We start from the raw sequence: 10,088 nt of genomic DNA on the forward strand, positions 1-10,088 counted from the left end.
ACCTCAGCCTCCCAAAGGCGTGGGATTACAGGCTGAGCCACCGAGCCCGGCTCCACAATTCTTTAAAACATGTTTCCTCATATCATAACCCCCCCTTTTTTTTTTCTTTGAGTTGGAGTCTCACTCTGTCGCCCAGACTGGAGTGCAGTGACCGCTCCCGGCCACCGCAGCCTCGACCTGCTGGGCTCCGGCGATCCTTCCGCCTCAGTCTTCCGAGTAGCCGGAATTACAGGCATGCGCTACCACGCCCGGCTGATTTTTTGATTTATTGTAGAGATGAGGTTTCGCCAAGTTGCCCAGGCGGGTCCCGAACCCGCGGGCTCTGGCAATCCACTCACCTCAGCCTCCCAAAGTGCTGGGATTACAGACTGAGCCACAGAGCCCGGCTATAACCCTTTCTTAATTGGAAATGACCCAGACATCTAACGAGTATCCAAAATAATCTCAAGAGTTTTAAATTACACAAAAGGTTCACCTATAGCATTTACCTTATTTAAATTCCATTTATTTTTAGCAATTTATCTAGATTACTTAGGAGAATTGAGATATTAGATAAAGCTAGTCATTATTTCCTTGTTAGCTATTTTATAACCTGTGCATGTAGGAATTCACCTAAGTAAGAATCTCAAAGTTAAATACACAGGTATTTTCGCCACTAACTTCCACGATTTAGCTGTTTTTATTCAACTAACAACATTAAACTAGTCTCACTTACCAAAAATTCACACAAAGATCATTTTGTTCTTGGTTGGGTTTATAGTCTTGAAACCTTTTATGCCAAACTCTGACACCTTAAAATATGTAGCAGAGACAAATATAAAACCCAGACAATAATGTATGCTGACAATTGCAAAGATATTTCTATTCTTATTTTACCAATAATCTTTAAGTCAGTCTGTTTATTAAAGATTTAAGGTACATGAACATGAAAACTGCTTAGACTAGTTTATGATTGCTTCTAGTTTTAATTTTTATTGTTTATTTATTTACTTATTTATTTATTTATTTTGAGTCAGAGTCTTATTCTATCACCCACGCCGGCCTTGACCTGCTGAGCTCAGGTGTTCATTCTGCCTCAGCTTTCCAAGTAGCTGGAACCACAGGTGTGTGCTGCCATGCCTGGCTCATTTTTTATTTACTGTAGAGATGAGCTTTCACCAAGTTGCCCAGACTGGTATCGAATCCCTGGGATCAGGTCATCCTCTTGCCTCTGCCTCCCAAAATGCTGGGATTACAGGCCACTGGGCCCAGCTGTTTTTTATGTATAAGCCAGTTTGGTACCCTATTGACACAATGCCAATGTACATACACATTAACACACCTAAACCTGTAATCCTAGCACTTTGGGAGGTGGAGGTGAGAGGATTGCCTGAGCTCAAGGGTTCAACACCAGCTTGAGCAACATGGGAAGACCTCATCTCTAAAATAAATCATAAAATTAGCCAGGCGTGGTGGTGCACACTTGTAGTTCCAGCTACTTGGAAGGCTGAGGCAGAAGGATCGCCTGATCCCAGTCGAGGCTGTGTGGCCATGAGCATGCCACTGCACTCCAGCCTCGAGAACAGAGTGAGGCTCTGACTCAAAAAAAAAAGAAACCCCAAAGACCCATGGAGAGTCCAGACTTCAACTTGCCCAGACTCCAAAGAATGCTAGGGCCAAATAGCATTACAAAATAATATCATTTTCCTTTGTTCCATTGACGCATAACTCTATTCAGAACAATTTTTAAGAATGCACACAAGCAGGCTGCATTCTGGGATTGAATTCTGATTTCCCATGACTATATTGACACACACACATCATAAACACATACTTATCAAAATAGAAAATAAAATAAACTAAAAATAGAAAAACATAGGCATAGGATTTTTTTATGCATTATAGCCATACATTTGGACTCAAGATGGGGCTTGGCACGTAGAAACTTGTAGTCATATATAATGAGTCACACATGTGTTTAAAAAAATAAAAACATTGAAAAGCTATGTTATAGTTTGCTATAAGCTACTTTTCAGTGCTTGTATGACAATGTGTTTAAAAACAAACAGTTCTCACCAGAGCTTTAAAGTGTATTGTTTATTACCCGAGGTCTTATTTTGTACTTTTTAAAATGCATCTGTCCTTTCTTTTTTTTTTGCAGTTGGAGTCTCACTCTGTCACCCAGGCTGGAAAACAATAGTATGATCATGGTTCACTGAAGCCTGGATTTTCTGAGCTCAGGTGATCCTTCCATCTTGGCCTCTCGAGTACTGGGACTACAGGCATGCATCACCATGCCCAGGTAATTTTTTTTTTTTTTGTAGAGACAAGGTCTTGCTATGTTGCCCAGACTGGTCTTGGACTCCTGGCCTCAAACAACCCTTCTGCTTCAGCCTCCCCAAGTGCTGGGGTTACAGGCGTGAGCCACTGCACCTGACCTTGACAATTACGTTTCAACATGAGTTTTGGTGGGGTCATTGAAACCATAGTAAATACTACAACTATAATTATTTTTCAGAATAACTTTTAAATGAGACTTGGATCTCTCAGATTTCCCTCAAAATTCTTTTAAAATACAAGGAAGCCACTAGCAAACTATTAATTGAATGTCTAATTAGTAACTAATCTTTATATAATTAGCATATTTTCCCTGGGTAAGTCAAATTTGTGATTTAGTAAAGTTGAAGTTAATATGCTAGTTATATTCTCTATAGTATAGTCAGTCTTCTTAGAGAAGTCTATGCAGATAGGCATTTATTTACATTTTATAAGGCTTGAACACCTTATTAAACTTTTTAGTTGTTATAGACTTTTACAGTTGTTTCCTTGTTTTCTGATATAGCATGGGTCAAATCTGTGGGGTTTTTTTCCTGCTAAGTCCTAAGTAATACAATCCTCCAGTCCCAATATCATTTCCCCTAAATCTTTGCTTCCTTGACTCATAAGGACCAGTCAAGCTGGTGCAAGTTCTGTAGCAACACGGCTTATGGGGGAGAAGGTCCATTGCCTGAAGCTGTAATGTCACAGGAATTAAGGGAGCATGCCAAGCACAGAGTTATATAAAGAGGTGAGCTGAGTGAGCTGGAAAGGAGAATTCTAGATTTCCGACAGAGGGCAAGAGGCAGGGGCAGATAGAAGTTAGAGAGTTGTGCCAGAAATTTATTTTATTTTATTTTTTGAAAGCAGGATTTATTGAGAGGACAGAAAAGCTCCCACAGTGGGAGGAGACCTGAAGGGGTTGCCCTGTGCCAGAAATTTAAAAGTCAGGAATATAAAAATGTAGGAAAAAAATAGATTTGGTTGAAGAGTCCAGAGTGTGGGCCTGTCCAAATCATACCTGGTGGGAATTTGTTGCTGCCGGGCTTTACTGTGCTTACCTCCACGTGGCACAAGAAGGCATGTTGCAGAGTTGGGGCAGAGCTGACACCAACATGCCTCTCCTCAAGCCCCCAACTCACCTTCTTTGGGTTTGGTAGTATCACAGCTTCCCTGTGTTAACTAATAGAACACTCTCGTATTAGTTTTCTATTACGGATATAACAAATTACCACAAATCTAATGGCTTAACACAAGTCAAACATTTTTTTTTTTTTAAGATGGGGTCTTGTTCTGTTGCCCAGGCTGGAGTGCGATGGCTTGATCCTAGTCCACTGCAACCTTGAACTCCTGGACTCAAGCGATCCTCCTACTTCAGCCTCCTGAGTAGCAGGGACTACAAGCGCATGCCACGATACCTGGCTAGTTTCCCTCCCTCCCTCCCTCCCTTCCCTCCTTCCTTCTTTCCTTTCTTTCGACATGGGGTCTCACTATATTGCCCAGGCTGGTCTTGAACTACTGGCCTCAAGCAATCCTCTTGCCTTGACCTCCCAAAGCACTGGGATTACAGGAATGAGCCACTGTGCCTGGTCTGTGATGCAAAATTATTATTTTGTAGTTCTGAAGGTCAGAAATCTGAAATAGATCTCACTGGCCTGTAATCAAAGTGTTGTCAGGACTGTGTTCCTCCCCGGAGGCTTTAGAAGGGAATATTTTCTTCATGTCTTTTCCATTAAAAAATATCAATCTTCAGACTTACAGACCGTCTAAAGGAAACCTTTGACTGTGTGGTTACTTGCACACGGGCCCTCAAACCAGTACCACAAATTCTCATTTAAAAGCTAAGCAACCCCAAGTGGGGCATATTCTACAAAACCTAGAGAAGAATGGAGAAGAATGGAGAAGAAGAACGTCCCTTAAGACAAAACTTGGGGCCAGGAAGAGGACGAGACAAGGATTTAGGAGAGAAGTGAGCTTCTCACCCACCCCTCAAAGGGCAGGAGGAATAGCAACTGCCTGGTGAGAGAATATAGGAACTTCCTTCCCTACCAGGGCAGGGAGTCTTTGTGATTATTGCTCTGTGGGATTTGATGGTTGCTATGGACCAGAGACTGCTGTGTTTCCCACTCTTCTCTTTTTCAAATAGATTTTTTAAAAATAGAAGCTATCACATTCCTGTTCTACAATGTATAAAAAGGAGACTGGAGGCAGGCAACATATCCTTTAATCTATAGGTTGCCAAACCATGAGGAATCATATGTGGACAGTATAAAGTGGACTGAGAATTAACCAGAGACTGTGAACTTTGAGCTGGGTGCAGGACTGAATGGGAATTGGGCAGTTTCTGCCCACAGAGAGCAAATTAATGTGAAAAGAAGGTTACACATGGATATTTGGGTGACTAGAAGGGCAGAATAGATCAGAGACTGCTAGTTTTCCCTTGATAACTCTTCTCTTCTTTCTTAGTATTAAAAGTCTTTAGTTTGGCATGTGTCTACCCAGAAAGACAACATATCTTCCAACCTTGCTTGCACTGGAATCTGAATGGAAGTGGTGTTTGCGACTTCTAGGTTGTGCTCTTTTAAAAAGTGGCATGAACAGATACATGAAAAAATGCTCAGCCTCACTAGTCATCAAAGAAATATAAATTAAAACTATACTAAGATACCATGTAACTCTCAGTCAAGATGGCCATCATCAGTAGCTCAAAAAACAATAGATGCTGGGGAGGATGTGGGGAAATTCAAATCACTCTACGAAAAAGATATCTGCACATGCATGTTTATTGGAGCATCATTCACAATGGCAAAAACATGGAACCAACCATGCTGCCCATCAAAAGAGGACTGGATAAAAAAATGTGGTATTTATACATAATGAAATATTATGCAGCCATAAGGCAAGACTAAATTATGAACTTTGCAGTAACCTTCTTTTTCTCCCCCCCCCCCAGTTATTTCAATAGCTTTGGGGGTACAAATAGTTTTTGGTTACATGGATGCATTGTGTAGTGGCAAATAAGTCTGGGCTTTAAATGTACCCACCCCCCACTTGCGTACATTGTACCGGATAGGTGATTTTTCCTCCCTCCACCCCTGAATTTCCAGTGTTCATTATACCATTCTCCATGCCTCTGCAGATCCTTAGTATAGCTCCTACTTATCATGCAGTGTTTGGTTTTCTGTTTCTGTGTTCACTTAGGGTGATGTTCTCCAATTCCAACCAAGTTGCTGCAAAAGACATTATTTCATTCTTTTTTATGGCCAAATTGTATTACATGGTATATAGACCACATTTTCATTATCTACTGATCCACTGATGGACACTGGGTTGATTGCACCTCTTTGCAATTGTGAATTGTGCTGTGATGAACATGAAAGCACAGTTGTCTTTTTTGTATAACAAGCTCTATTTCTTTAGGTAGATACCTAACAGTGGGATTGCTGAATCAAATGGTAGATCTTTTTTTTAGTTATTTGAGAAATCTCTATACCAATTTCCATAGATGTTGAACTAATAATTTATACTCCCACCCATGGTGTATAAGCATTCCTTCTTTACTGCATCCACACCAGTATCTATTGTTTTTTGATTTTTTTCATAATGACCATTCTGACTGGTGTAAGGTGGTATCCCATTGTGGTTTTAATTTGCATTTCCCTGACAACAAGTGATGTTGAGCATGTTTTTCATATGTTTGTTGGCCATTTGTATATCTTCTTTTGAGAGATGTCTATTCATGTCACTTGTTTTAAATGGAGTTGTTTGATTTTTTTTTCTTCCTGATTTGTTTGTTCTTTGTAGATTCTGTATACTAGTTCTTTGTCACAGTATAGTTTGTGAATATCTTCTCCCATTCTGTAGCTTGCCTATTTGCTCTGTTGATTATTTCTTTTGCTGTGCAGAAGCTTTTTAGTTTAATTAAGTCCCACTTATTTATTTTTGTTTTTTGTTGCATTTGCTTTTGGAGTTATAGCCATAAATTTTTTCCTAGGCCAATGTCCAGAAGAGTTTTTCCCAGGTTTTCTTCTAGGATTTTTATGGTTTCAGGTCTGACATTTAAGTCTTTAATCCATCTTGAGTTAATTTTTGTATATGGTGAAAGGGATCAAGTTTCATTTTTCTGCATGTAGCTATCCAATTTTTCCAGCACCATTTGTTGAATAGGGTGTCCTTTCCCCTTCTGTATATTTTTGTCTGCCTTGTCAAAGATCAATTGGTTGTAGGTATTTGGGTTTATTTCCGGGTTCTCTATTCTTTTCCATTGGTCAATGTGTCTGGTCTTGTACCAAGTACCATGCTGTTTTGATTACTACATCCTTGTATAATTTGAAGTAAGGTAATGTGATGCCTCCAGCTTTGTTCTTTTTGCTTAAGATTGCTTTGGCTAGCATGGCTCTTTTTTGTTCTATATAGATTTTAGGGTTTTTTTTTATTTTTACATTTGTGCATTTATGAAAATTATATATGTGTATAACACATAGTTTAAAAATGTTTTTTAAAAGTCAAGTTTTAAAGTCTAATTTAGTCTAATTTATAATGTTTCGTATCAGTAAAAAATATTAAATAAAAAATCCACACATTTTTGCTTCATGTAAAAAGTAAATTAGAGAGAGAGAGAGAGAGAGAGAGGAGATTCACCTCCCGAGGGTAGGGAAGGGGGCCACATGGCAACGGCCATAGCTCAAAGAGCACACGGGCACACCAGAGTCTGGTAAGACAATGGCCTCATGTTTAGAATTTTTAAATGGCATCTATAACATATAGTAAAATAATAGTTTTTGAATCCTTGGTTGATTTACAAATGTATAAGTACTAGAGTATTCATAATTACATACTCATAGTTGCTTTGCTCTAATAACTGATTTATTTCTATTCAGGCTAAGAGAATCATTGACACACACAACTTAAACTGAACAGGATGCTAATACAAAATATAATGGCAGAGGCTTGGCAAAAACCCCAACATGCATAAAAATTAATGTTAAAATAGCTAGGTCTTGCCATCTGTCTATCCACATTTCCCTTCCCCAACCAGTCTGCCAATAGGTATGTGTGTATATATACTGAAAAAAATATTAGGTAGAAAGTTTACTCTTAATATTATATTGTAAAATAAACTGAGTTTGAAAATAAGTTAGATACTTTAACTATTATAACATAAATTAATTTTATCTCTAATTGAGTTCACTCTCTTCATTAATAGCATTTGCTCTTATTTTTCATACTTACAAATTCTGTAAATGCCATATTATTTCCTGACTTTAGTTCTTAGATATTCATTTTCTTTTGCTAGGAGTGTTTTCTGGTGCACCTTTTTCTCTCATTTCTACTCTACTCTCTTCTTTAACATCTACTAATCCTTTCAGAACTGGGATAAGTTAGGATGTCACTTATTTCTAAAAGCTCTCCTTTCCACTGTGGTCTGAGAAGGTGCATGGCAGGATTTCAATCTTGTAAAATTTGTTTATGCTTGATTTATGGCCGAGGATGTGGTCGATCATAGAGTATGTTCCATGTGGTGGTGAGTAGAACGTATATTCTGTGGTTGTTGGGTGGAGTGTTCTGTAGGTATCAATTAAGTCCATTTGGTCAAGCAAGCATCACGTTGAGGTTCTGGATCTCCTTGTTGATTTTTTGTCTTGATAATCTGTCTAGGTTTGTGAGTGGGGTATTTAAGTCCCCAGTCATGATAGTGTTAGAGTCTGTATCTTTTTAAAGTTTACCTAGAAGCTGCTTTATGAAAGTTGGTGCTCCTGTGTTGGGTGCATATATGTTTAGAATGGGTATATCTTGATGGATTGAACCTTTTATCATTATGTAGTGACTTTCTGTATCTTTTTAAATTTTGTATAGCTTAAAGGGTATTTTGTTTGATATTAAGATTATGACTCCTGTTTTCTTTTGTGTTTTGTTCACCTGAAATTTTGTTTCCCATCCTCTTACTTTGAGTCTGTGAGTGTCCTTTCTGGTGAGATGAGTCTCTTGGAGACTCAAGCTCTGATATTCTTTCTTCTGCTTGGCTAATTCTGCTTTCCGTGCTTATCAGTTTGTTATTTATTTCATTCACTGTATTATTTATTGCTGTTATCCTTAATTCCTTTCTCTCCTCTCTATTAATGTCTTGATATCTGGGTTTGTGGCTTGAGACCAGTCACTCTGGGGATTCTTCATTGTTTGCATTCCAAAGACTATATTCTCAGTGGCTGACCACCTAGGGATCTGTGTGAAACCCATTTTCTTCTTTTGTTTTTTCTTCATTTGTGTAGATTTTCCTCCCTCCTTTTTCCCCCCCTTTTCTTTATTTCTGATGTTCAGGGATGAGAGGGTAACTTTTACTTCTGTTTGCTCAATGTCCTAATCTTTCTTATGTGGATCCTCTGGCTTTGTTCAATTCTGAAGCTGGACTGTGGGTAGAGGGCTGTACTTTTTATAGTTTTGAGATTTAATTGAGGGGGGTGCTGTGATTCAGAAACTATCTGCAGATCCCAGTATCTGCTGGCAGGTATGTGGGCTCCCTGGAACCCACTTCCCACTGCCTTATAATCTGACCATGCAGTAGGGATATAGTTTTGTCCCCCAAAAGCAAAATGAGGTAAGAAAAAGGAAAAGAATGGAAAAAGGAAGGAGGGCGATGAGAGGAAGGTGGAGTGAGAGACGAATAAGAGGGAAAACAGACAGGTATAACAACTAACAAATGAAAAGAGACACAAACAAAGAAAAGATTAAAAAAAAAAAAAACTAAAGCATATACACAATCATACAAATATAGAAACCAACAAAAAACCTCTACTGATGTACTCTCCCTCAAATACCAGTACACAAACAGAAGACCTAAAAAAAAAAGCAATAAAATAACAGAAACAAAGTACGAAAATGTAATTAAAAACAGAAAGAGAGAAAAAAAAACACTAAAACTAAAACAAAAACCAAACAAACAGATGAACAAAAAAACAAAACTTGCTCTGAGGTCATTCCTGTAAGTCCAACTTCCTTTCAGCTCTCCTCTCCAGCCCCTGATTTTTTTTTTTTTAATTATGTAAAAAATGACATTGGAAATTTGGTAGGGATTGCATTGAATCTGTAGCTTACCTTGGGTAGTATGGTCATTTAACAATGTTGATACTTCCAACCCATGAGCACAAGATGTTTCTCCATTTGTTTGTATCCTCTACAATTGCTTTCATTGATGTTTTTAGTTCTCCTTGTAGAGCTCCTTCACCTCCTTGGTTAAATATATTCCTAGGCATTTTAGCTTTTTGGCTGCTATTATAAATGGAATTGAGTTCTTGATTTGATTCTCAGCATGGTTGCTATTGGTGCATAGTAGTGCTATTGATTTGTGTGTGTTGATTTTATATCCTGAAATTTTACTAAATTTATTTATCAAGTCCAGGAGTCTTTTGAGGAATCTTTAGGATTATCTAGGTAAAAGATCATTTTGTCAGCATACAAAGATAGTTTAACTTCTTCTTTTCTGATTTGAATACACTTTATTTCTTTCTCTTGACTGGCTGCTCTGGGTAAGACTTCTATTAATATGTTGAATAGGAGTCATGAAAGTGGGCAAGTGCCTTACTCCAGTTCTGAGGGAGAATGTGTTCAACTTTTCTCTGTTCAGAGTGACATTGCCTATGGGTTTGCCATATATTGCCTTTATTTTTTTGAGGAATGTTTATTCCATATCTGTTTGGTGCAGGTTTTACCATTAAGGGATGCTGGATTTTTATCAAAATTTTCTGTGTCTATTGAAATGATCACATGATTTTTTTTTTTTTTTTTTTTTTTGGTTG

This window comes from Carlito syrichta, unplaced genomic scaffold, assembly GCF_000164805.1.
Source record: "Carlito syrichta isolate Samal-C Ts95f unplaced genomic scaffold, Tarsius_syrichta-2.0.1 Scaffold309041, whole genome shotgun sequence".
NCBI classification, from domain to species: domain Eukaryota; kingdom Metazoa; phylum Chordata; class Mammalia; order Primates; family Tarsiidae; genus Carlito; species Carlito syrichta.